At 53.7% G+C, this 27938-nt stretch overlaps 1 protein-coding gene across 4 annotated transcripts in view; it reads left to right on the forward strand.

Annotated features, from left to right (window-relative positions):
• The window catches only part of SH3BP4 (SH3 domain binding protein 4), a 92013-nt gene that overhangs the window by 26249 nt on the left and 37826 nt on the right, over positions 1-27938 (forward strand). The window contains exon 2 of one of the 4 annotated variants that reach the window (XM_036857987.1): positions 11061-11136. The exons of 2 other annotated variants lie outside the window; for them this stretch is intronic. The gene's annotated coding sequence lies outside the window, so the exon portion shown is untranslated. Of the gene's footprint in view, positions 1-11060; positions 11137-27268; positions 27348-27938 lie in introns of all 4 variants that reach the window. One more of the 4 variants, XM_036857986.1, reaches the window with a different exon arrangement.

Genomic DNA, 27938 nt, shown 5'->3' on the forward strand with positions numbered 1-27938 from the left:
AGTGCCGTCCCTTAACAGGAGGAGGCGGCGTGCGTGTCACCGAGACCTGGAATCACGGGTCTCTTTGTGGGAGCCCTGGCTAGCCACTGGGCCTTGAAGGAGGAGGTGGGATGTGTGTGTAGGAGTTTTCTGGTGGGTGGCTGATGTGGCCGGAGTGAAGGGAATTGGCAGTGGGTGCTAAGGAGGCTGGTGGGATGGGGCCAAGCTGGGGGGAGCTTGAGCTGGGGCAGAGAAGCCTGGCCCCCAGGTGGGGTGGTGGCAGGAGGGAGAAGGGCACTTTGTGTTCACGGGTAGGGGAATAATCGCCGAAGGTGAGGGAGCTGGAGGATGGATGGTGTAGGTGCAGCTGGGACCATCCGGGAGATAGCTGATCATTTGCTCCAAAACTGGGATGCAGATCACAGGTACCTGGGGGACTTTTCTTTTATGTTCAGGCAACAGGTACTACTAATAGAGCATCTTACCTCGTGCTCCGTGCAGGGGCTGGGATGCAACATTGAGTCAGGAGGGTGGATTCCTGCCCATGGACCCTACAGATGAGCTTGTGAAAGATACAGATGCTGATTCCTTGAGGGGATTCTGTAGCAATTTACTGAGTGCGTGCTGTGTTCCAGGTGGTTTCGGAGGTACAGCATGGAGTCCTTGCCTTCGAGGAGCATTTTCTCTGGTGGAAGAGAGAGGAAATAAACAGATGATAAACAAAGAATGTTGGGAGTGATCCCTGAAGCCAGGTGGAGACATGGGCGGAAAAGCTGTGTTGTTTTGAGAGAGTGTGTAGTAGGCTGAATGATGGGCCCCCAGGGATAGTCACATGCTAATTCCCAGAACCTGTGAATGTGACTTTAGACGGCAAAAAGGACTTGGCAGGTGTGATAATTTCAGGATCTTGAGACGGAGAGATTACCCCGCATATCCGGAGGGGCCCTGAATGTAATGTAATGACCAGTGTCATTTTATGAGAGAGGCAGAGGGAGATGTGATTACGGAGCAGAAGACCATGTGATGATGGAGACAGAGGCAGAGTGATGGGTTTTGAAGATGGAGGAAGGGGCCACACGCTGCGAATCCAGGTGGCTTCTAGGATGCCAGCAGGGAAACGGATTCTCCCTTTAGAGCCTCCACAAGGCACCAGACCCAGCAATACCTTGACTTTCCCCCAGCGAAACTGGTTTCAGACTTCTGGCCTCCAGACTGTAAGAATAAATTGGTTTTAAGCCACCGAGTTTGTGGCAGTTTGTAACAGCAGCCTAGGAAAGTAACACAGAAGCCTGGGGATTTGAGGAGGTGGCATTCGAGCAGAGCCCTAGGTGTAGGTGACCGAAGGTCCTAACTCATGATGCTTTCAGAAGGTGGGGGTGGGCTTCCCTGCTGACCTGTGGGCTGGGACCACGGGGCCTGAACCGGGATACAGGCCCAGCTTAGAGTCAGAAGTTCCTTGGGAACCATGAGCTCTGACGGCCTCCAGCCTGGACCTGAGTGAGCCGCAGTGCATTTATACGTTTTTAATGTAAAAACGTCAGTCGGGATATAAATACCCTTCGCTTTTGTCCAGTTTTAGCTGAGTGTAAGTGTATCTTATTAATGGAACCAAATATTTCCTTGGCTTTCTAAATCGGGAATTTCTAACAGGACAAAATAGCCCACCGGCTTTGACCAGAAATGACCGGGAATGTGCGCGCACATCACTCAGCCGGGCTCGTGTCTTGACCAGAAGGCCCCCGGTGGCCTAGTGCCAGCTTGACATTTGCCGTCTGTTCTCATTTGGGACCCTCGAGTGCAGAGCCTGAGGCGAGGACTTGGGGATTGGTATTCTGGGGAGAGGTGGTCCCCAGAAGCAGGAAAGGGACGCAGGAGGGCGACACGAGGAAGTTGGGGAGGCACGTGCAGGGTGAGTGACTGCCGAGCTCGTGGTCCCCGTGACTGCTGGGGACCCCCCCGAGGAACCTTGGCATCGTCCCTCTGGAGGACGGGCTGTCCCGGGGAGCGTGTCCCTGCAGGCTGAGTGAGGGCTGTGGGCCTGGCTGCTGTGGAGGGCTGGTAGCTGCCCATTTGGAGGGTATCTTGACAGCACAGCGAGGGGGTGACTGATTGCACACCAATCCGGTACGGTGTGGCCTCCACGAAATGCAGACTTGACTGTTCCCTGTGGATCGTGAGAAAGGCAGGTATTTCAGCCCCATCCAGCGAGGGCTGAGACAGCCACCAAGGTCTGTCCTCACGACTGTCAGTCACCAGCAAAGCACACGGTGTTCAGACGATCATTGGAGAAATTTCAGATGTGTGTGGGGAGTGATGGGGACCCAGAGGTACCGAGCACCTCTCCCGTGGAAGGACTTTTGACCCCTGTGTGTAGCATCCTCTCTTGATACCTGTTTGGAGCCCGGTCAGCCCAGGTGGCACCTTCTCCGTGTCCCAGGAACCCCTTCTCCATCCAGGGGTTCTCTCTCCATCTAGTTCTGTACTCACACCAGCAGCTTTATGTCCTGGCATTTTCTGTTTTCAGCCTCGTCTTTTATTTAGGTACTTGCTTTCTCTTAAACTTCCATTCTAGAGCGCAGGACCCACGTGTTGTATTTATGTTGTCCGTCCCTCTGTAGCTTGCAAGGAACAGAGCCGAGTGAGGATATGGGAGAGACGGAGGGTTCTGTCGACACTCTAACCTCATGTCCCTCAAAGCCAAATGCGCACCAGCCAGGAGAGCTTGAGCTGTGTTTAAAGTTGTGTTATCCTTTTACACCTAACTGGTGGTTGCATGTGACGAAGGTAAGAATAAGTAGATATGCAGAGCAGTCACTGGGAGGAGAGACTCATCATAGAGCTTCAGATGGCTCTGGCGGGGAGTGAGGGATGGTAAACACAACCCACCTTTCATGTCGCATAATAACTACCTGGGCTGGAGGGTTCTGACCAGGACCTGATTCCACACTTGCTCACTCGTTCCAGCCTGTAGTTAGGAGCTGGGGGATCGGTGAGAAATGACCCCATGGAGCTGTGCCCTTTGCCCAGCCTTGCTGGTGGTGGGGACGTGTGGTCACCCAACCCTGTGTCCACTAATGCAAGCATCTGCCCAAATGCCCACCACTCCAGTGGACAGCCGGCCATTGAAATGGCTTCTTCAAGTTGGCTTTTTTTTTTTTTTTTTTAACTTTTTTGGGGAAGATTGCATTTTTTTTAGAAGGTCTCATTCAAAAAGTAGGATATTCCGAGGTTGGGGCCCACCTTGCATTTCTGGATAGCATTGTACTTATCTCAAAGAAGTGATTAAGAAACTGAGGATTCACTTTGGGGGAAAAAATAAAAATACAGAATGGTCCTCTTATAACCAGAATCAGGTCGTGGGCTTCAGAAAATGTTTGTTGCAGTGATTCTGTTTCTGACCCAGTTTCTACATGTCTTTGAGAGTAAGACTTGTTATCTAAAAGTAGGGGGTGGTCTGTGATATTGCAATACGTAGCAGATTAAAGAATTACAGATCGTTCGATGCTCTTATAAAGTAGGTATTCCGCACTTTCTCCACCGCTTTGGCTAGGTTTATGGAACTGAAATGAGCCCCCTTTGCAAAGCTCAGCGGGGAAGGGGCCTCTCGGGGGCCTTATTCTGGGTGAGTCGGGCGTGGAGGGGAATTTGGGTCAGCTGGAAAGGTCCGCTAGGGTGGCTCCAGCTGCGTTCCCCCCCTCCTGCCTCTTTCACAGTTGCTGAGGTGAGAGGTTGCCCGGGTGAAGGTCCCCAGGAAGAAGAATCCAAGAGGTCAGAGGGTGGGTGGTCCTCATCGCGACAGCTCTGCCCAGCTCTGCCCGAGGTCAGGAGCGGTGAACCAGCAGGAGGGCAGCTTTGAGGAAGGAGGTAGCTGCTGGGATTCTGGCAGAAAGGGACCAGCGCTGGACACCATGTGTGCAGGGGCCGAGGCTGCCACTCACACCAGGCTGGGTAATTCCCCGCCCCACCCGGAACCGAGGAACAAGGGTACACATCCCGGGGTCACACGTTCAGGGGCCGAGCCGGGATTTGAGGCCCTGTTCAAACAGAGTCTGAGCTTCCACCACTGACTTGTCCCAGGATTTTCAGCCTCTTCTACGTTTGTCGGGAGGCTCTTTGCTCTGTGCCATCTCCCAGGACTGGCACAGAAACTCCCTTCCTGTGGTTCATAAACATCAGGCAGGATATTGCACTTCTTCCTACTTTAGTAGACTTGGGAAGGGGGTGTGTGGTTATAATTGCTGTCTTGGAAGAAGGAAAGAAGGAAGGCCGTTCAATGTTGGAACCCAGGCCGGCATTTTATACCCTCACATGGAGACATCTGGTCTGACTGCAGCCTGCTTTGTCCTTTTCTTTTTTGATATTTTCTTGTTTTATTTTTTGGCCAAGCCACGTGACATGTGGGATCCTAGTTCCCTGATCAGGGATCGAACCTGCGCCTCCTACATGGAAAGCACAGAGTCTTAACTGCTGGACTGCCAGGGAAGTCCCTGCAATCTCCTTTTTCTGCCTTTGTTTTCTCTGCACTTGACTGTTAGTCTGTTCATCAAGGTCACGGGGGCTGCTTTGCACCGGGCGTTATGATCCCAGCTTCCCATTTCTTGACCTCGGTCAGTCATTGAAACCCTGTTGAACCTCAGTTCCCTCGTCTGCTGAAAAGGACACAGTGATGCCGGCCTTGCCCACCTCCAACCACCAGGAGGCCAGCTGGAGAAGCACCTTGTCAGCTACTGTGCATGATGTCAGTGGTTTTCACAGTGTGGTCGGGGGACCAGCTGCACCAGCATCACCTGGGTGCAAGTTAGAGATGCGTATTCTCAGACCCGGCTCAGGCCTCGGTGGGTGGTGGAGACCGGCAGTCTGGGTTTGAACAAACCCTCCAGGTGAGTCTGATACGTGCCCGTGTTTGAGAACCACTGCTTTATTCACATGTAAGAAGTTAAGTTCTCAGCCATTTATGCCATAAGCATTTTGCGAGTTTTCCACTATGTATGTGGCTTAAGTCTCTGAACTTTTATGTTTCAAAGAAGAGAAAGGCAGGGTCCCTGCCCTCAAGGTGGTCCATAGGCTAGTAGAAAAGAAGGAGAGAGTATACTCTCACGTGATACGGAGAAAAAAGATGATAAAGTAGGAAAAAAGAGAGAAAAGAGTAATCTCTCGCATGATATGGAGAGCCCTTTTACACTTGAGGAAACCAAGGCCCAGAGTCAACTTAGGTCATGGAGCAGAGGTTATCAGGCCAGTGAAGGGCGGCGCTGACCTGTGAGCCCACAGGTCTGACTGGGGACCATCTCAGAAGCCTCCGTTTCCAGGCTGCCTTCCTTCAGGTGGTAGCTCCCACACCCAGCCCCGGGCTGGTGCCGGCTCCCCGATTTTTCAAAGGAGCAGGTTACGGTCAGAATCAAAAACCTAGGACTTCCCCCGGAAGCATTCCCTCATCAGCTTTTAAGTGGTGATCATCAAGACATTGGATTTAAGCCTCCAGCCCCGCTGGGAGCCCAGAACTGTGACCCGGGTCAGATTGTAAAAGTCCCTAAGTCATTGGTCAGTGAGTAGAAAAAGTTAGTCTAAGCCTGGAAGAAATAGAATTTTTTTTTTTTTTTAAATGGAAAAAGCCAGTGTCCGTGGATCTTCCAGTCTTCCAATATGGGGTGAAGGTCTTTCTCTGAGTGTGGGTTTCATGGCTGTGTCTGGCATGGACCACAGCCTAGTACATCCTCTTGATTCCCCATTTAAAGTCAAGTGACAACACAAAGGCTGGTGAAGCCGTCTGAGGTGGAGTTTTATTGTTTTTTTCCTTAAATGTTTAACGTGGTCTAGTTTGCCAGCCTGTTTTTAAGCGATTCCCCATTATTGAGTCTTTTACAAAATATTCCACCTGACCAGTCCTGGAAGCTGCTCATCTCACATAATTATTTATGTGATAATTAAATCCATTAAAATGTCCATAACAAGGCCCACCAGCTCCATCCAGTGGGAGCAGAAGCCTAAAGGAGGAGGAGACGGCAGCCTTGTGGCCACAGGTGTGGGCGTCCCCATACCTGAGAGGGAGTGGGCACAGGGGCCTCCACCCTCTTCCCCGCCCTGCCAGGGAGGAAGGATGCTCAGAAACGCCGGCCACGGACAATGAACTAAACCACCCACTTGATACCATGTCAGGCACCAGGTGGGAACCCACAGATGTACGGGGTGAAACCACTGTGGGCATCTGGTTGATGTGTGTTTCAATAATCCCCCTTTTGTGCTTCATGTTCAATATTGGTTTCATACACGAGAGAGGAAAGGATATTCCTTAGCGCACCATCTATACCATTTGAAATGTTTTGAAATGTTAGGAGAGGTAGGTGAACCAGTTCCGTATTCTGTGTAAGAAGATTCTGCCCCATAGATCACGCACGATTTCACTTGGCTGCATCACCCACCTCGTACCTAAATACTGTTTCAGTGAACAGTTTTACTAGTGTTTATTTTGTTAGCATTAAATACAAAGGTCAGTCTGCAGAAGCGTGATTTTTCTCAGTTTTGTCCATTGGTTGCCTTGTAGTTTCTTCCATAAACAGTGAAAAACCGAGGGTGAAGTCCACGGCCAGGCCACAGGACCCCGATGCGCCTTGGGCACCCCTTGCGAAGGGACCGGATAATGGTGCTAACCTGCGCTCAGGGCTGGGGGCCGGGAACCCTCCTCACTCGAGGTTGGAGCCAGCTCCAGGAAACAGTTCCCAGTGCATGAAGTTTACCTTTGGGCCATTCCTGTTTCCGTATGGAGACACACTTCCCATTGTTTGCCTCCCCTTCCCTCTTGCCGTATCAGATCCTATCTGCTACCTGGCCAGCCCTCCGCCGTGGGTGCTGCCCACCTCCCTGTGGCTTGAGCCGACCCCGGCCTGGCCCTCTGCCCCGTGGCCTGTGTAGGGCTGGTGTAGACCAGGGGTCGGCACACTTCTACTGTAAAAGGCCAGGCAGTAAGTATGTCGGCTTTGTGGCCCCTCGGGTCTCTGCGGCAGCTACTTTTGTGTGTCATTGACACACAAAAGAACCACAGACAAACCGTAAAGGAACGACGGGTGTGCCTGTGTTCAGTAAAATTATATTTCTGGACACTGCGACCTGAATTTCATATAATTTTTATGTCATGAAATAGTCTTTTGATTTTCCCCTCCAGCTGTTGAAAACTATTCTTCATTCACGGGCAGACACGTGTCTGTTCTTCATTCTTCAGACACGTGTCGGGCTGGGTTTGGCTCTGCTTTGTGCTTTAGCGCTGCTACTTTGGTGTTTCCAGGTGTGGTGGGTCAGGGGTGGGCGAGAACCGAGCCCTGCAGCGGAGAGATCCCAGTCTAGCTATTGTCAGGTGCTGGATGTAAAGGATCCTTTGGCTGGTGGATCCGTCTGTCTCCATCGTGACGGTTGGAAACCTAAGGAAAAAGCTTCCTGGTTTTCCAGTTTCCCCCAAACCACCCTGGAAACGCTTCCCCTCCAGCTTTGAAGAACTGTGCTGGGCGTCTGCGTGGATATAGGGCCACTGAGCACATACTGGGATTGTAGGAACAAAGCACGCAGGTGTGGGTGTTCAGTGACATCAAAGGACCACGTAGGTCCTGCCCCGAGAGGCTTGGTCCTGCAGCACGGACGGCTCTTGCGGGGTTAACACAGGCCAAGCTGTAGGTCGAGGTGGATCCGAGGTTACAGAGCATTTTTGAATCCGTCACTTTCAGCTCTGAAGACAGGCAGCATGGTGAGAATTCCTAATCCCGTTTTGCAGATAGGTTGTATTAGTTTGCCAGGGTGCTGTAACAAAGGACCACAAGCTGGGGGGCTTAAACAACGGAAATTTATTGTCTCACAGTGCTGGAGGCTGGAACTCTTAAGACTGAGTGTACGCAGGGTTGGTTCCTTCTGAAGCTGTCCCAGAGAAGCTGTCCCAGGCCTCTCTCCGGCTTCTGGTGGTTTGCTGGCAACCCTTGGCTTGTAGAAGCATCACCCCGACCCCTGCCTTCATCTTTATGTGGAGTTTTCCCTGTGTGTGTATCTGCCTCCAAATTTCCCCCTTTGTAAAGACACCAGTCATATTGGGTTTAGAGTCACCCTAATGACCTCATTATAACTTGATTACCTCTATAAAGAACCTTTCTCCAAATATGGTCACATTCTGAGGGTCTGGGGGTTAGGGCTTCAACATAGGCGTGGGCTGGGGGGCATGATTTCATTCATGACATAGGGCAGGTGGAGAGAATGGCTGAGTGTCTTGTTGGGGCCTGTCCTGGGGTGAGAATTGAAGACAGGGCCGTCATCTCTGTCTTTGTTGGAATAGAGTCTACTGTCTAAGTTTCTGGAACCTCTAAGTTTACCTACCAGGCTTTCCAGACTTCCTCAGGTAGGATTAACTCTGTAGCTACATCGTCAGCCGAGATTGTAAGCTGTGGCTAAAACAGCTGCTAAGTGATGCGTGAGGGCGACCTCAGTGCTGTTCTCACTGGACTGTACTCGTGCTCGGAGGCTCTGGAAGACAGCAGAGTCTTCTCAGCATTGCTATTTACAGCTCTGTGGTTCTCGGAGATTTCCCCCAAACTTCGGCTAATGAAAGCACTGATGTGTCTGGGAACAAACCAGAAAATCAGGGAATTAGGCATGTTCTACACTCCAGAGCTTTGGGCTAACCTGGTCCACACACACTAAGTCCCGTGTTTTCTTTTGGGGGCCGTGGGGACTGATGGGCCCCCTGGTGACTGGCGGCTCCTTCTTTGGCCGAAGGACCACGCCCCTCTCCTGTCAGGAAAGCTGGTCTTTGTGCAGAAACCTGGGGCTTCCAGAGGGGTAGAGCCTGGAGCTGGGGAGGTGGAAAGGGGCCAGCTGGTCCTGTTCACCTAATCCCCCCCACCCTGGACCTCATCGGCATGACTGTTCACGGCCAGAGCTGTGAACACCGAGTGGGTAGAGGACTCCAGGTGTGCACTTGTACCTGCCCATGGCCCATCCAGGACCCTGCCAGGGTCCATTTGAGGGAATAGAGCTCGGCTTCAGGGCCGTTGGGCTGTAAACAGAAGCTCTGTACCCAGGATCCTGCTGGAGTAGACAAGAGCAAAGCCCAGGGGCTCCCTAGGCCCTTCGCCCCGAGTGCTGAGCGGCCCGGCGCCTAAAGCCGCGGTGAATGAGGATGCTGCAAGTGGACAGTGAGGGCAGGCATCCTTCTCTCTCCATAAAGACCTGGTGGCCGTCTGCTCTGGTTCCGCAGAGTGTACAGCTACTCTGTGTCTGAGAGACGGGCTTTAGCGTGAGCGGTAACGTGGATGCCAGAGGCCAAGGCCGTTAGCCGCACGGAGATGCTCTTTGCAGGGAAACCCCGTGGCCTCGCCAGCCCCCAACCACTTCTTGCCCTTCCTGAAGGGCCTGCAGATGGACCCATGCAGGGGTCAGAGGCCCAGCAGTGTGGGCCCCTGGTCGGGATGTAGGGTAGAAAGTCCCATCCCCCAGCCTAGATACGGGGGCTTTGGGGTTTATAAAGGAAAGGGGACATCCAAGTTTTTAGGCTGGTTCAGTGACTTGAAAAAAAAAAAAGGGGGTCTTTTCAGTGCCTCCACCCCCTAATACAATGAGGTTCTCACCTGCTCTGTCTTGACAGTCTTTGGGGTCCTGCGGGCCATCTGATGATACCCCGAGGTCCTTGGACCCGAGAGCAGCATGGCGGACGCGTCCAAAATCCGGGTGATGGGTGGACGGCGGCCTCTGGGTCCTGAGCATTCTCCCCCATCCCCGCATTTTCTCATCTTCTCAGGATCTAAATCTTTTGTCACATTTAAATATATATTTCCTCAGTCGTTGCTGCCTTTTTCGTAGCGTTCATCGATCTCACTGGAGTTTTTGCTTTTGCCTTTGTGGTTTCATACGTTGCTTGTGCGCTTAGGTCTGTCTCTACCTCGAGAGTTAACTGTACTGTACACCTGCCGGCTTTTCTCTTTGCTTCTGGTTGATTTCCTTCCGTGCCTCCCTCTCCCTCCCTCTGGGCTTTCTGTACATCTGGAATTCGTTTAACCGTGGAAGCCCCAAGGGGAAACGCTGTTCTGAAGACCGGCCAGCTGCCCCGGCATCTCAGGGGATAATTCTTGCCCTCTGGTGACGCTCCTTGTAATTGCATGTGAATCATTTACTCAGCTGAGGGTCTGTTCTGGGCTGTCTGTTCCGGCGAGGACAGTGATTTAGGGAAGGTATCCAGGATGAAATTTCCTCCTGTTTCACAGTCTGGCCAGGCGCAGCGTTCCTGTAAAGCTCGGAGCAGCTCTGTTACTGCCATCCAGAACATCGAGGTGGCGGGGGGCTGCCGTGCGGTGGTGGTACCTTCAGTTCCACCATCCATCACCATCCTTGTTTAAGGAATCTGTCACAGACATGGCCTCCATGGTTACTTGTTAGTAACCGCCTCCTAAATGACCAGCAAGTGGGGAGGAAACCCCACTGCTGGGAAGGCATCGGGAATACATCTTTTGGGTTCAGCTGATAAGATTATTCTGTTGAGCCAACACTGCCCGTCTCTGCAGCAGAAGTAACAGCAGGTGAGGGAAGACGGTGCAGCATCCGGGAGAAACAAGCAAAAAAAGGCCTTGTGGCAGGCTGGGCTCCCAGAAGCCAGCGGTGACACAGGTCACCATGCAGGTTTACTGTGACACCCTCTTGGGGTCGGCCCCCTTGGAAGGGACCGGGGGTTGGGGGCAGAGGGAAGCCCTTGGAGACCCCACAGACACTCCGGCCCTGGGACTGCACTTCCCATTTGTCCGGGTTGGGAGAGGGGTGGCGGGCATCCTTTCACCCCTTCATAGTTGCCCCAGGGCGGGGCCGTGACCCGGGGGGAGGAGTGCCTCTTTCCAGGAGGCAGTTCTAGGAAGCCGGCCACACTCCCAGCAGCCGGGATGCAAAGGGGTCCCGGTGCCCCATCCCAGCGATCCACCGCCGTCCTCACCTTCCCGATAAATGCAGTTTAGAACATAATCTGCTCTTGGCGTGGAAGAGTCTTGGAGGGAAGAGGTGGAAATGAGTTCTTCAGATGAATGAGACTCTGAATCTCAGTCACATTTCCCCCTTTTGTCTGGTAGCATCTTCCTGCTCTGGACAGAAGGCCGGGTCCTGGGACTGGTCCTCTTGACGTCAGAGAGCTGGGCCCTGTTGCAGGTGAGTGCTGCAGACGGGGCATCTGATGAGCAGCCGGACCGGGGCCTGCCACATGGAGGCGGCTGTGTCAGGACCGAGAGGCACAGACCCGTGTCGGGAGACGGGCCCCGCGTGCCTGCAGAGCCTCTCGGGAGGGAGAGGTCGCTTCCCCGTGACCTTTCTCGGCCTTTCCCTGCTCTGCAGCCCTGTCTTCACATCCTCGTCAGCTCTCCGTGTCCCCACGTGGGAAGGTCAGATGTCGCCGGTGTGCCTGGCACCGGTGAGTTCCCAGAACAGCCCCTGGTTTCTGTTTACCTTCGCGACGTCCCTCTCTGTGGCCACCAGTGGAATGTTCTCGCTCTCCCCAGAAACCAGCCGGGCAGCTTGTCCTCCTCCCCGACAGCACAGCCGGGGGACTGAGCCCAGGTTGGCTGTCCTGTGTGTTTACACAAAGGAGTTATTCTTAAAACCTAAGAGGTTCTGAGTTTCCCGAACAATGGGCACCAGTGACGAGGTGCGACGCGTTTGGCTGTGTGGGTCTGGGAGAGGTTAGTCCTGGGAAGGAGGAGTACGATGGCAGAAAATGTTAACAGGAAGCATTAGCCCGTATTCGGGAGGAAGAACTGGAGGCATCCGGCAACTCCCAGCAGAAGGGAGAGTAAAGGGTGGCCGGGTAGAATGTTCTCGGATATTTTCTCGGCTGTCCTTGATCTTTATTCCTGCGGCTGGCAATACTAGTAGGAAAAACCATCATTTGTAAAATCAGTTGAGTAAGATCATCTACAGAATATGGTGCAGGCTTCATGTGTTTAAAAAAAATGAGACTTTCCTCTCCAGGTGAAAGGAGTGGGTATAATTTAAAGGGGTCATTTGCAGACCCGGGGTGAAGAGGGGAGTTGAGACGGGGAACAGCTCAGAGGCTGCTTCCTTTCAGGGTCAGGTTTGAATAATAAAAGCCGTTCCAACTAAGGTGCCTGAATTAGTGAAGGTTATTCTTTACATCATGTGCGCCTCCTGTTCACCTGGGGGAAGATGATTGGCTTTGGTTCAACTTTCTTCCCTCCCCACCTTTTATATCACATTTCTTTGTTTTCCAGTATCAGCCTGTGCCTTAGGACCGAAAGAATGTTTGGGGACGTTTGCAGGTTATGACCCGGGGGCTTTTAGTGGTGAGTGAGGAATTCAGGAGTGTTCTGGTCCCAGGGTTAATCCTCACCCCACTGAGGTCTTAGAGACTTACAATATTTCTGCCCAGGAAGCAACCATCAGCAAGCCCTGGAGGCTGTGGTCTGTTTGGGTTGCAGCGAAGCCCAGTGAAAGGCATCCACATTCCTCGCATTCTTTTGGACTGGCATTGGCCTGAATGCTGGGATTTCTGAAGTCCAGCAAGCAAGTACGCAGCTGGGTTCTTTTCTGTAGATAAACGTGATAGATGCCAGCGGTGGTGCGGCAGGGCTCCCCGCCTGACCCCCACAGGATCCCACCTCTGCGTTTGAATTGGGGGTCTGGTGCAGACCCCCTCCTGAGCAAAGCAGAAAAGGAGGTCAGTGGGGCCCCGCCTAGGACCCCTCTCTGGCTCTGGCACTTCCCTGGGTGTCAGTTATGTGGTTTGCTTTGTCCGGCACTGAGCCAGGATCCCCGGGGCAGCAGGACCTCTGGGAAGAGGAAACAGGAGGTTGAGACGGGGCCTTCCATCTCAAGGTGACCTGAAGCAGTGCCTGCTGTTCTCATCTTGTCATTAGGGGTTCCTGGGAGTCTGGAGGATCACCTCTGCTTGCCTTGGAGATGACACACGGGCCCTGTGCGGAACTTAGGGGAGTGGGCATGTGTCTCCCAGCATTTAAAGAGACCACCCACACTGGCTGTGGCCAAAATGGGATCTTGACATCTGGCCAATTTTTGTGGCTTTTTTCCCTCCAGAAACATAAATGCAGTGTTTCCTCTTTGCTTCTTAATATTCAAGATCTGATTTGTCTCAAGTTCATTGTGAGGCAGAGCTTCCCAGGGTTTTGCTGGTGCTTAATTTTGTGATTTGAATGTAATTCCACCTCTGTTATCACTGTCAGGAATAGTGTATTGAAGGGCTGGTGGATGCTGCTATTCAAGGTGATGGACCAGGTGAGGGGGCAGGAAAGATGCCTGGCTCCGGTTCCCTTCACTTCAAGACCCCTGTGAGGGACCGGTGTAGCGGCAAATAGCAGCTTGGCCCGACAGCTCCTTGGGGGGTGTGCCAGCCAAGGAGGAGCCCTGTGCGGAGACGGAGGTCAAGGCTGGTTCCCATGGTCCTGCCAGTGGCCGTGGAAGCGGGAGCTCCAGCCTCCGCTCACCCTCCTCTGTCGTATCTCCTCCAGCCCAGGAACACTCCATACGTTCTGCCCATTTTACAGACAAGAAGTGAGGCTCAGAGAGTGCCTCATTCAAGTTCAAGTTCAGAGAGTTATTAATAAGCCTGTTTGTGTGCCCCAAGCCATCCTTCCTTATTGGGAGGACACATGAGCTACGTGGGCCAGTATCCCCGAGTCCCACTCCGGCCAGTAGCTATCAACTGTGAGTCACAAACGTGAGCCACGTAGGTAATCTTTAGAGTAAAAATAAACAGATGGAATTAAAGTTTCTCTCTTAGAACTGTAAATTTACTTAAAACAGGATGCAGTTAGGAAGTGAGCTGGATGATCTCAAAGGCTGGTGCTGTCCAGCTGCCTGGACTTGTCCGCTCTTCCTGTCGGGGAACTCTGGCCAGGCACCGTCTGGACCACGTGTACAGTCACTGACAAATTCTTGCTCTGCAGGGGTTACTTTTCATACCGGGGATCTCCACATTTTCTGACTGTGTGAGTTTGTTTTTTTCATGTGAAATTCACATAGCATTCAATTAACCATTTAAAAGGATACAGATTGATTGGCATTTAGTGCATTCACAGTGTTGTGTGACCACCACCTGTCTCTGGTCTCAAAACATTTTCATCACCCCAGAAGAAGACCGCCCTCCCCATTAAGTAACTACTACCATTGCCCCCTTGTCCCCGTGCCCTGGCCACCACTAATTGGTTTACTTTTGAGGTTTGAATTGGGGGCCAGTCTGTATGTAAGGGAGATCCTGGCTTTCAGGTGTCCTCGGGACAGAGCAACCAAGGCTGGCATCCCAGGCCTGCAGGGCCCCTCTGGCGGTGAGGTCTGACGTCACAGTGGTCACAGTGGTCGGCAGGTGATCCACTGGGGGGATGGGGACCCGGCCACGCATCGCCTGAATGTAAGGCGGTGCTCAGCGTCTTTCAAAACCTCTGTATGAATAAGCCTCACGTAAGCGCTGCCTCATTAAATAAAGGCTGCAGTTGACTGTGAGTGAGGTCAGGTGCCACGGAGTGAAGCCTGGAGAATGCGGGCGGGTGAGAAACCCACGCGCTCCCCCAGAAACGGCATCTGCATCCTTCCAGGCCTTGTGTTTTAGTCTCATCACCAGCCTGCCTTTTCACCCTTCTTAAAGCAGGAGTGTCATGAGGACCGCTGAGACATTTTTAACATACTTGAGGCTCTGGAGATAAAAGAGGTGAGTCAAAGAAAGATTCCACCGTTGTTTATTTCCAAAGCCTTCCATCTCGCTGAAACCTGCTTAGACTACAAAGAACTTCCCAATCTAATCAGAAAACCCCAGTTTCCCTATCTCTGGCTGGAGTTTTCCCCTTTTGTTCGTTATTTAAAGTTGACTGGGCAGATTGCAATTTAGGAAGGACAGAGTGACTGTATTTCATTCTTGGGTCAGAAAAATGTCTATGCAGAGAGCTTATCGTGTTGGTCTTTTCCAAGCAGAGACAAATTTCAGTTAGGAGCCCATAAGCATTTTGCATAAATTAATTTCCTTGGTCCTCGGTTTCCTCATCTGTAAAGATGGAGCCAGTCTCAGAAGGTTCTCAGAGATAAAAAGGAATCGAATATGCACTCAAACTTGCTCAAGAGAAAAAGTGGGAGGATTGTTGGAAAGATCCAGAGATCAAGCCCCCAGATCACAGAAGACCTGGGAACCGGGATTTGAGACGTGAAACTGCTCTTCAAGAATCGAATTGCATGTTCCCCTGTCATCCGGCCTCTGCTGCTCAGCCAGCGTGCACCTGGCCTAGGAATGGCCACCAGCCAAGGCCCAGCAGTCCTGTGTAGGATGTGCCCCTGGGCCGCTTTTGACTTTCTCAGCTCCCTGCTCTTAGAAGTGGGTTGGGCCCCACTGACCCTTTTGAGCTGGTCCTCAATTGCTGGGTCGGCAGGCAGACAGTGGATCGGTTCACCTATACGTGGTATCTGTGGCTGACCCATCGGAGGGGACAGGGCCATGGGGTGTCCAGCCTGGGGGTGTGCCTGGGCCGGGCAGTGAAACTCCCAGGAGAATGAGGAGGCGTCTCGAGGGCTCAGTAGTTGCAGCACGCGGGCTTAGTTGCCCCTGTCGACCACCCGCACAACATCTCCGATTTTCAGGTCTGAATCAGAGCAAGCCCAGGTCGGCTACAATCCAAAGGTGATTTTCATAAGCCAGGTCCTTCCCATTCTGTAAAGGAGCAAATATCATTGGGACTGAACAAAAAGCAACAGAAATAATAACCAGATAAAGGAAAGAAGAGTTTCATTTGGGCTTGGGCTGAATAATACTCTTGGTCAAGGGCAGACCTTCAGGCCCTCAGTCAGACCCAGCACAGGCTTATCTCCCGGTCACCTTATCTCCAAGCCAGTCTTAGGCCTTCCTCCAAGTCAGGGGTTTCGAGGGCAAAAATCATTTGAGGACTCTGATAAGGGCTATGGGCTTTTCCCTTTAGAAAATCAGCTATACCTGTAAAGTTGTACCTATCATTTTGGGGTCTTGAGGACCCTCTAAATGGACCGACAGCTAGAGGTCCATAAGCCTCATGGGGATACACCTGTTACTGATAAAGATTGTGTTCAATGGGCCAAGGCCCAGACCATTGGGCTCCATCAGAGGACACCCCAGGGATCTCTAGATTTCCAGCGGACTTAATGTAACTTGAGAACCGGGCCTCCATCTGCTTGGGCATAAATATTGGTCGCGAGGCAGGCTTGCATATGTCGCTAGGAAATAGTTTGCCCTCCTTGGGATGCTAAGTTTTGGTAGACATTCTTCAGGGTACCACTCACGAGTGGGCTTCAGAGTGAATCTCACTGAGCTCCGGTTGATGGGGTCCTGGCCACAGGGTGTGGCCTGGACTCTGAAACAAGCCTGTCCGCATGCAAATCTCAGGCACTAAAGCTGTGTGGCTCTGCCCACCGGCCCTCAGTGGTGCCTTAGTTTGCTCTTCTGCAGAATGGGGATGGGGGCTGCAGTTAGGGGAGGGCGGTGCCTTCACAGTTCGCTCCCGCATCGTGGTGGAGAAGTGGATCTGGTGTAATGAAGCTGAACCCACGGGGTGGGGACAAGGGCCTGCAGGCTGGGAGGCCTGAGTCTCTGCATCCAGGTGGCTCCAGGCCCCCATCCTGTCCTCCCGCAGCTTGCTTTGGCTGCCCCAGTCTGTTCCCATTTCTGCTTAGTGAGTTTGAGTTGCGTGTTTAGAGTCCTAAACCCGCCCCGCCCCCACCCCACCCCCAGATTCCCCGCACCTGTCCCTACTGGGGATGCCTTGCTCTAGTGGGACCACAGTGCCTGGGGGCTCTGGGTCAGCACCCTTGACCAGCGGCTGCCTCCTCGCCGTAACTGGGGTGCAGTTCGCCTTGATTCCTCCTGTTACGGCTTCTTCCCTTGGCTGGACCAGCCTCCCTCCTGACTAAATGTAGGGGTTTTTTTCTCCATCCTTTAGTAGTTTACCCCGATTATAACAAAAATATATCTCAACGTATACAATTTTTTAAGTAAAGGTATCTTTTCAGACTGTTCTCCGTGCGCACACACATTTTAGCCTGAATTGGGTTTCTGATGGGCACATTTTCGGGTGTCCCGATGTGGTGATACTTAGTATAGTCACGAAGTTGTACCACCACCACCTCTAGTTCCAAAGCCTTTTACCAACCCAACAGGAGACCTGGGAGCAGCCACGGGGCGTCCCTCCCTTCCCCAGCTACTGGCAGCCACTGACCTGCTTTCTGTCTCTCTTGATTTGCCTCTTCTGGGTATTTCTTATAAGCGGAACTGTACAATACGTGACTTTTTGTGACTGTCTTCTTCCATTTATCGTAGTGTGTTCAAGGTTCACCCACATTGCAGCACGTGTCAGAATGTCCTTCCTTTTCGCACTGGGTGATATTCACTGTATGGAGGGACCACGCTGTGTGGGTCCACTCATCCGTCACTGGATGCTCGGCTTGTTTCTGCCTTTTGGCTGTTGTGAATAGCGCTGCTAGGATTCATCACACTGTGATGTTCTGACTTAATTTTAAGAGCCATCTTCTCTCATCTCCAAGTTCTTGTCGAGACCCCTAGTTTTAGACTCCAGCTCCCTGCCCCCACCAGCCCTGTCCCTCCGCCTGCACGCCTGTCCCTGGCATCTTACAGGTCTCCAAGAGCCAGGGCTTGCCCTGGACTTGAAGTCACCCTTGGCATGGACTGGCTTGGGTCACTGTCGTGCGGTGGCCGCTCTGGTGCTGTCCCCTGTGGATTCAGCCATCCGTGAGCTAACACGGCAGTGCCGGGAAGTGCTGCTTACTGAGTGAGGGGCGTCAACAGCAGGTCGAGGCCAGGCGTCTCTCCAGGTGTGGCCCCTCGGTCGCCTGCATCAGGACCGCAGGGAGGCTTGTTGCGAGAAACCAGCCTCCTGGGCCTCGTCTGCAGTGGCTGCCTTGGGGCTGCCCCTCGTGCTCTTTCCACACCTGCGGGGGGGTGCGGGGTTGGCCCGGGGGTTCATCTGAAATCAGTGCATCAGGTGGGCTCCCTTGCCTCCAGTAGAAAGGCCGGGGGGTGAGGAGGTCGGGGGAAGGTTGGAGCAGCCCTTCCCTGTGTCCCCAGATTCCAGTACCTTCCTCGCCCTCCACCACCCCGCTGCTGTCGCTACCCCAGGGCATTCCTGCAACCTCCCACCTTGCTGTCATTGTACCTTTACTAAACTCGACTCAAATGATGCTAATCTGAGTGACAGCTCAGCCTGTCTGTCCCTACCCAGTGAGAACCTCAAGCTGGGCCCAGGAACCTGTGTCCTGCGAGGGAGGGGTTTTGACCTCCGGGTGGGTGGGCAGCAGGCGGAGCCCCTGCAGCTGTCCCGCTCCAGCCCTCTGGCTCCGACCCTAATCCTGTCCTGGGCTGGCCGAGCGGGGGCACCCGAGAAAGCTGCCCTCTCTGTACTGGGAAGCCGTGCTGGGAGCCTGCTGTCTCTTCCTGCGGGGGGCGCGAAACAGAGAAAGGACGGCATGTGGGAGGGGGGCTCAGGCTCGCCCCCCCATCTCTTCCTGCTTTGTTCCCATAGGGAGCTGCTGCTTCGTTTCCTTTCTTTTTTCTTTTCCTTTGGGCCTGGGCATGTTCAGAAAACCTCATAAGGGCTACTTGCTGCTTCGGGGGTATCGTACCTGACATTCCTAGGTTTTGATAAAGAATAGATCAACCGGAAACCTCTGGCGTAGCATTTTTATGGGAAACAAAGTATATTCTCTTTCGTTTTTAATGATTTGTAAGTGTAATACAAAAACCTTCCAGAAAGGAAACCAGCCGGACCGAGGCAGCCAGGACCACCGCATGCTCAGAACCATGGGTGTCACTCTGAGATGCCGCCCGGGGCTGCCGGCCTGGATTTCTGCTGGGCCCGTGTCCCCAGGAGGGCGAGCCCGTCCGAGGATGCGAGTGTTGGCCTGTGCTGCCGCGGGCCTCCAGCGCCACCCCTCTGTCCCATGGCCCTGCCCGTGGACCCAGAGGGGCCGAGACAGGAGATGGTGGAGGAGGGCGCCAGGGGGGTCGGGCAGTGACAGCAGCGAATTGTCCACGTGGGATCCAGGTAGGATGAAGGTGTGGGGTCCACGCGGTATCTGTGTGTCCTTGGACAAGTTGCTTCTCCACATCTGCTTCGTCATCTCTACTCACCGGATCCGCTTTGGAGATTTAAATTAGTTGGTAAAGCCTGTAGCACAGGGCCTGGCCCCAAGATAAAGGGTGTTATCTTCCTAGTTAGGATTCAAACGATTTCTGTTTTTGTAGGGTCAGGGTGGGCTCGTACCTGAGAAATTGAGTAGGGGGTCCAGATGGCAGGCAATTTGAAGGACGTGGGTGTCCAGGTGAGGCATGGGTAGTGCCCCAAAGAAGGCACGGAGGGGATGGGGCGCGGAGCCGGCCAGAGAGCAGGCGACGCCCGGAGTAGGGGCCAGTGGGGTGTGGCCTCAGGACCAAGTGGACCAAATCCTGCATGCACCCTGCTTTTGTAAATAAGGTTTTATTGGGACCCAGCCATGCACACTCACTGTCTGTGGCCGTCTTTGCCTTTCAGAGGCAGAGCTGAGTGGCTGGAGTTGAGGCCAAGTGGCCCACGAAGCCCGTGATCTTCCCTGTCTGGCCCTTTCTGGCAGTGGTGTCCCCAGGGGACATTGGCAGCGTCTGGAGACATTTTTGCTCGTCACAGCTGAGGTTGGGGGCAGCTACTGGCATCTAGGGGGTGGAGGCAAGTGTGCTGCTGGCCATCTGCAGTGCACAGGATGGGTCCCAGAGCAAAACATGATCCGGCCCCAAATGTCAGTAGTGCCAACGTTGAGAAACGATGCTTTCCAGAAAAAAAAATATCTGTTTCAACTAGAGAACGGACTGGTTTGGGGGAGGTGGGCGGTGCTTTTGTTGGAATGGGGATGCAGGAAATGGGGCAGGCTCGGGTGGGGGAAGATGAGCCAGGCATGCTGGCCCTGAGGTCGCCATCCTGAGGGCGTGTGGGAGGTGCTGCAGAGACAGGGCTGCCAGGCAGACCAGGCTTTGGGCATCAGCAGAGACTAGGTGGTCCCATCCCCGCCCTGTTCCCTGGGGTGGCTATGGCCCCTAAGGAGAACGCTCCAGGGGACAAAAGCAGAAGGGCAAGGATGGACGCGGGACATTGGACACTTGAAGGCAGACAGAGGAGGGGAAATCTCGGAAGGAAGGGGGAAGGACCAGCCATGCAGGTGCCGGGAAGACACGTGCAAGACAGGCTTCAAAGACCAGCTCAGAGAGGAAGGAGAGAGCCGTCACCCTGGGAGGCCATGAGAGGTCAGTAGTTAGAAAGCCGCCCGGTGAGACACATGCAGGAAAACGCCCTCAGGACCTGGGGCTCCGGTGGCCTCATCACCAACCCCAGTGGGAACAGTGTGTCCAAGGCTTGGGGCAGGAGCCGCTTCGGGGGAGGTGAGGGGAGGAGAGCAGTAGCCCGGGGGCCGTTGGGAGCCAGGGAGGATATTTGTAAGCAGAAAGACACCAGCGCCAGCCAGCAAGGAGCCCTGGGCTCGAGCCAGCTGCTGGTTCTGTAGGAAAGGGAGCCCCGGTGCCGCCCGGGGCTCTGGTCCAAGCCGAGGCTCTGGGTGACAGAGGGCACAGCCTTCCTGCGGACCAGGAGGAGGAGGAAGGACAGGGCAGGGGGTGGCAGCAGGGAGAAGATGCCGCTAAGAATCCGCTAGACGGCTGGGTATGAATGGTGACAAAACAAAGCAGAGGATGGGAACGGTTGAGGAGGAGCCCCTTTCTACGGTGGGTAATTTTTTTCTTCCCCTGATCCTTTTTCTTACCCTCTGTATAAAATAGTCATCCTCGGGCACTTTTTAGTTGGAGGCGAAAGGAAAGCTTCTCCGACTGCCCTCTGGCACCAGGTCACACTTTCTCCCTGGCCAAGGGCCTCTCCTGTGTCACCCTCAGAACTGGAAGGAAATTAGCTGATTATCAAAAGGCCAGGGACCTGGATTCCAGGGCCTCTGGTGAACTCACCCTCCCCGCAGGAAACCTGTCGGGTCGGCTGGATTCCATTTCATCTCTGCCTGGTACAGACTTGTAGCAGAGGCTCTGCAGAAAAACAGGGAGTGATTTCACGCCAGGTTTGTTAATTTATGCATTGATTACAAAAACAGAACAAAACCACAGAGCAGACACTCGGACTATCGTGCTAGCTCCGCCCAGCAGCCCAGCGTGGGGTCCTGCTCTGGTCTCCAGGAGCCGGGCTGCTGTTGGCCCAGCGGGCGGGGGAGGAGCAGCTGGTGGTCTCGGAATGGTCTAGAAAGGAGCTGCTCCAACCCCGCCGTCTTTGTGCTGGGCTCACACCAGCCTCGGGCTGACTGCAGCAGGCCCTGCGGCCACCCAGCTGGGAAACCTTGGACCAGTGACCTAGCTTCTCTGCACCTCGGTTTTCTCGACTGTTCGTTGGAGGGAATGATCAACCGTCTGTGTCATGGGGTGGCTGTGACATGTAAATCAGTGGGCACAGAAGCACTTAGAATAGTGCCTGACACACGACCAGCAAATGCTGTGAGGGTAGGGCAGGGCGACAGGCACCCTCGTTTTATTGCACTTCGCAGATACTTTTTTTTTTTTTTTAACAAATTGAAGGTTTGTGGCGACCGGGCATCGAGCAAGTCTGTTGGCGTCCTTTTTCCAGCAAGAGTTCCTCATTTTGTGTCTCTGAGTCACGTTTCAGTAATTCTTCAACTATTTCAAACTTTTTTTTTTTTTACTTTTTAAAATAAATATTTATTTAACTATTTCACATAATAACTGTTATTTTTGTGCTGGGGATCCATGATCAGTGATCTTTGATGTGACTATGGCAAAAAGACGATTCACTGAAGGCTCAGATGATGGTTAACATTTTTTAGCAATCAAGTATTTTTTAATAAAGGCCTGCACATTTTTTTATTTTTTAATTTACTTTTATTTTTTAATAAATGTATTTATTCTATTTATTTTATTTTTGGCTGCGTTGGGTCTTCGTGGCTGCACGCGGGCTTTCCCTAGTTGCGGCGAGCGGGGGCTACTGTTTGTTGCAGTGTGTGGGCTTCTCATTGCGGTGGCTTCTCTTGTTGTGGAGCGTGGGCTTTAGGTGCACGAGCTTCAGTAGTTGTGGCTCGCGGGCTCTAGAGCGCAGGCTCAGTAGTTGTGGCACACGGGCTTAGTTGCTCCGCGGCATGTGGGTCTTCCCGGACCAGGGCTCAAACCCATGTCCCCTGCATTGGCAGGCGGATTCCTAACCACTGCGCCACCAGGGAAGCCCCTGCACATTTGTTAGACAATGCTGTTGCACAGTCAATAGACTATAGTACAAGGTGTAGAGTAAAACTTTTCTATGCACCAGGAAACCAAAAAATTCATGTGACTCGCGTTATCTTGATACGTGCTTTATTGCAGTGGTCTGGAGCCGAACCTGTGTTATCTCGGAGGTCTACCTGTAGTTTCCCAGGGCTGCATAACAAATGACCATAAACGGCATGGCTTTGAACAACAGAAATGGATCCTCTCCAATTTGGAGGCTGCAAGTCTGAAGTCAAGATGTCTGCAGGGCCAGGTTCCCTCTGAGGGCTCTAGGAGGACTCCTCCTTGCCTCCTTCCAGCTCGGGTCGTTCACCCACCACCTTGACGCCCTCTGGCTTAAGCTGCATCACTTCCATCTCTGTCTCCATCGTCGTGTGGCCATCTTCTCTCTGTGTGTCTGTGTCTCTGTATCCCAGTGTCTTATAGGGACACCAGGGATTGATTTAGGGTCTGTCTGTGATTTAGGATTCGAGCATATCTTTTTGGGGGGGACACCGTTCAGCTGACAGCAGTGGATGTGGTTGGCTGTTGTACCTGTATTATGGTTTCTGTTGTAGTTCATGTCTGTGTCGTCATCATTTCTGCGGGCCTGCCAAGAGCAGGATGGTCTTGGTTTTCTTTGTGTTCTCGTAGCAGCTAACAAGGTGCACGACGAGTGCTCAGCACCCCTGTAGTTAGTGACTTAAATTAAAGAGGACTCCACTTCTGATGACCTTCAGGTTTTCAGGACAGACATGAAGAAGGCTATGAACATAAGAAGTCTTGCTTTGGAGAAGCCGCCCCATTCATATACTGTGAGTTTGGAGCAACCTGTAAGCCCTTGGTTGGTGTAAGTGCTACTTATTGAGAGATTGTTGCTGTGTGCCAGGGATGCTAGAGGTCCTTGCTGATCTCGAGCTCACGGCCTGGCTGGAGAGACACACAATTAAATGAGCAGTTACAGTCACGCGATCAGGTCCTGTTGTAGGGGAGCCCGGGGTGCCAGGGCTGGTGACCACAGATGTGGTGTTGGCAGAGGGCAGCCTATTGCTTTAAGGACTTGGGACGTCCCTCGGACTCTGGCAGCTCCCCGTTTGCCCTAGCATGGGCGCACAGGGGACGGGAACGTCCCTGCACCTGCCCACGGGTCCCGCGGGCCCCCGCGGTACGGCAACGTTTAGTGACTGACGCAGCGACTGACCCAGCATCTTCGCCAGACAGTCTGTCATCAGAGTCGGCTCTGTTTGCCCCGGTGAGAAGCGTAACAGTTAAGAACGTGCTCCATGAAGTTCTTTTAACCGGAGCTGAGGGTGAAACCCGAGTTACCTGCCAAGTTTTCACCCGTATTGTTACTGGATTCCCTTACGTGCGTGTCTTAGGTAAAGAAGGCCCCAAAGGGGTTGACACTTCTGCGTCTAACTGGGCATGTGACCGCTTCACTAGACGAGAGGGACGTTCCCTTAGCTCTCAGCCAGTGTCGCACAAAGTCCCAGGCCACTCTCACAAGGGCCCAGGTCTCACCTGCCCGGCCGGCTGGGCCGGAGTCCCCGCGGGGCTGCTCTGGGCAGGAACCAGCCCCACCGCCTGACTCTTGCCTGGCCTTCCCCCGACCTGCCTTCCCTTGTTACTCGATGTCCAAGGTGCTATCGTGTCCCCGGAAGGTCACGTCTACTGGCACCTCGGAATGAGACCTTATGTGGAAATAGGGTCTTTGCAGATGTAACTGGCTTAGTCAGAGTGAGTGGACCCTCATCCCATGACTGGTGTCCACAGAAGACAGCCACGTGGAGACACAGGGAGGAAGGCCACGTGAGATGGAGGCAGATTTGGGGGCATCTGCAAACCAAGGAAAGACAAGGCTTGCCCGTGACGCCACGAGCCAGGAGAGAGGCCTGGATCACATTCTTCCCGAGCCTTTGGGAGCAGGGCCCTGCAGAGACCTTGATTTGAGACCTGTAGCATCCAAAGCCGGAGAGAACGGTTTCTTTGTTTTAAGCCACCCCATTTGGCGTGATCTGTTACAGCAGCTCGGGAACCAGCCCGTCCGAGGCCTCGCTGACCCCAGGGCACCTTGGCGAGGTGTCAACCAGCACAGCACACCCCGGGGGCCCCCGGGGACTCAGAGCGGCCACGTGGGGTGGGGGAGGGGGAGGGGGAGGGGAGGGGTGGTCAGGTAGGCCTCTGTCTGCGTGGTTGGAAAGCCGATCGTTGAAGACCCTGGTGCGTGTGGGCACATGGGGGCCAGGCTTGGGGCATCAGCTGCAGGTGATGCCAGATAATTCCGTCCGGCGCAGTGAAACCCTCCAGTCAGTGGAGGCTCCCCGGAGGCCTGGTTCTCAGCCCAGCTCTGCGATCAGCTCCCTAGCTGCAGGCAGAAACCCCACGCTTCTGCTTCGGTTGCTTCTTTATACTTCTTTATACTCTGAAAGGCGTGTCATGTCATCGTTGCACTTTCGTACGTCATGCATCCTTGAGGTTTGACGCCTGCGTCACCCACGCTCCTTCAAGCTGTGTCCCCATCACCCAGTGGCTCCCTGCGCCCCTCCCCATCTGGCCCCGCCTCCTCCCGCCATCCACTCTTGCCGACGTCTGCGGGTCCACCTGCCTGTTCTCATACATCCTGTAAGACACGTGCTCCTGGGTTTGGCTTCCGTGTTCAGCTTCATGCCCGTGGGCCATCTCGGTGCGTTGTGGATGTGTATTTCCTATCAGTGGTACCGTATGAATGTGCCGCCAGTGGTTTATTTCCTCCTGTTGGTGGACGTCACGGTTGTTTCCAGTTTGGGGCCATTATGAAAAGTGAATCCAGTCCAAACATCTGTACGCGGGCCCTTCTGTGGACATCCACTTCCTTTTCCCTTGGGTGCATGTGCCTGGGGTGGAATGGCTGTGTTTGGTGCATGTAAAGTGTTGATGCTGCGCTTCGTGCAGGTGGATGGTCAGTGAAGGATTCCTGCATCTGGGCTAGGAAGTGATGGGGCTGGGCAGGCGGCAGGTGGGCTAGGGGGTGGACCCGTCTCCTCCCCAGACCTCACGCCTCACGCCTCCCCTTTCCACCCTTCTGACAGAGCTGCTTTGTATTTACCTAGTTCTGGCTCAAGGTTTGTGCAAAGATTTTCTTTGAAGAATGTGTCCTGCTTCTAAAAATAAAACCTTGCATGCTCCCGGGGCCCTTCTGATACAGGGAGTTCTCCCAGGTGCTTGGTATTCCAGTGATCTGCTTCAATTCAGACTCAACGCCCAGCGAAGTGCGGTTGGATCTGTTCTGGAGGCAGCGACAATGACACCAGGAATTGGGGTTGAAGGCCATGAAGAGGTCCTGGGATTCCTGAGACCACATCAGGCTGCTCCGTACTGGGCCTTCTGTCTGTAAAACACATGTTGACCCCTTCAAGGTCAAATGCTTTTTGGGCACAGTGGCCCATGGATTCACAGAGCTTACATCACCCGCATTGTGGGCTTGTGCCCTGTGGGGGATGAGTCATCTGGAGAGTCCCTGTGTCTGTGCCTTGTGTACGTCTGCAGAACTTGCCTCCAGGACTTTAGTTCCCTGGGTGTGTTGACCCAGGACCTTGTGTGTAAGACCCAGAAACTGCCCTTGGGTGGTTCTGTGATGGGTCGGGGTGTGGAATCAGTGACAGCAGAGCATTCCAGGGAGGATTTGTTGAAGGGTAGATGGGTTTGGCCAGGGTTAGAGGAGCCCGAGAGAACCTTCCAGGTAAGGTGAGTAGCATGCCCAGCTGAGTGTGCCGAATTGGGGAGGGGACCTGTTAGCTGGCCATTGGGACCCTTGTAGCTGGGGGTTGGGTGGGCATGAAGCAGGGGGTTGAACAAGTGGGCTTTTTTCCAAGCGGTCGGGCGGGACCTCGGACCACCATTTGAAGTTGAGGCAATGGGGCCTGGGTTCTAAGTGAAAGGACTGTTGTAGGTTCTTTGGTGGCCGGTGAGTGAGTCCGGGCTGCACAGTGATTCTTTGCCCTGTGTGTGTGTTAGAATCACGGGAGAGCTTTTTAAAAATACTGCTGAATCTCCAGGGTGGGACTGTATTATTCAAAAGCCTCTCCACGTGGTTGGCATTGACATCCAGGGTGGGGCAACTGTTAAGGGGAGCCCTTTGGGGTGCAGGGGTGCCGGGCGTGGCCATGGGGTGGAGCGTGGGGAGGTGGAGATTGGAAATGGAAGGAAGGGAGCCAGAGAGAAGAGGTGGCAACACACCAGCCGGGATCAGACTTAGAGATAAAGGAAGAGGATAAATAACATTAATAACAATAGCCCTCACCAAGGACAGTGGTTATGAGAGGGGCGATATTGGGGGACACTTGGCAGTGCCTGGAGACATTTGGGTTGTCTGGGGGTGGGGATGCCCCCAGCTTCTGGTGGGCGGAGGGCAGGGGTGCTGCCAGGCATCCTGCAGTGGGCAGGGCGGTCCCACCCAAAGTGTTTCTGGCACCAAGAGCCGGAAACCCTGACTTGGGGAGAGCTGCGTGCTGGCTCTTCTCTAAGCACTCGGCATGAACCAGCAGATTTTGTCCACACACTTTGAAGAGGTCAAGAGCGTAGTTTTCCCCAAGTTATAGATGAGGAAGTGGAGGCCCCAGGAAGTTAAGTTACGCCCATCTGAGGGGTTCCACCAGGGCTGAAGGGGAAGTCATCAAAGGTGAGCAGGTGGTGACCTGGGTTTTGAGTAAAAATGCCAACGCCTCCAAGTGAAAATGCAGAGAATTTGTGGTTTGCAGGAGACTTTGTAAGTTGGTTTGAGTCCGTGGTACATCACTGTTTGGGGACGTCAGTGCTGGGCCGACTGGCGTTCATCTCCAGGCACGATGACGAGGAATGGTCCTCATTGAGCGCCTCCTATGTGCGCACCTGGTGAGCCAGATTTTACGATCTTCCTGCTGCAGGTGATACAAATAGACGCTCAGAGAGGTTAAGTCACTTGTCCAAGAGCACACAGCTGGAGCTGCCGGTCACACTCCGATCTGGCTCCAAAACCCTGTGTTTCCTTCTTTATAGGATGCTGTCAACCTTAATTTAGTCCCGCCTACAGGCGAGGAGGAGGAGGAGGAGGAAGACGCTGGTGATAAAGGATAAGGTGAGGAAACCAAGGGCCATGCTAGAAGACCAAGCAGGGCCTCAGGGAACAGAGCTGGGCCTTTCCACGTCCGGGCTGGAGGCAAGGTGCTGGGCGTGCAAACCTGCCACGTCTCCCCTTGGTGGTGCCGGATGAAACGAACTGCTTATCTCCTAGGCTGTAGGGACGGTCGGCCTGGGGGGAGAGGATGAGCTTATATCCGCTCACAACAAATGTTTCCAAAACAGCCTTTTCCTCCCTGGCGTTTTCCCAGTATTACTGTAAGTCGAGGAGTGAGAGAAGGTGGGATTCGGCTTGTGCCGGAAGACATATTAAACCCCTAAATGCCCGTCAGCAGGCTGTCTGGCCTGCAAGCCTCTGCTCTCCCCGCCGGCCTGGCATTCCCTCAGCCGGCCTTTCTCCTTCCGGACAGCGGGTTCCATCGAATCTCCGTTGTATCCGGAGCTGTGCTCTCCTGCCCCCTCCGTCCCCGTGTCCCTGGGGAGCCCGAGTGCCCCCTGCAGCCTTATCTGTCGCCCTCAGCTGCTTTCCTACTCGGCTTCTACCAGCGGCTGGAAATTTCTGTCAGGGTTTTGCCTCTGCACTGTGGCT

This window comes from Balaenoptera musculus, chromosome 7, assembly GCF_009873245.2.
Source record: "Balaenoptera musculus isolate JJ_BM4_2016_0621 chromosome 7, mBalMus1.pri.v3, whole genome shotgun sequence".
NCBI lineage: Eukaryota > Metazoa > Chordata > Mammalia > Artiodactyla > Balaenopteridae > Balaenoptera > Balaenoptera musculus.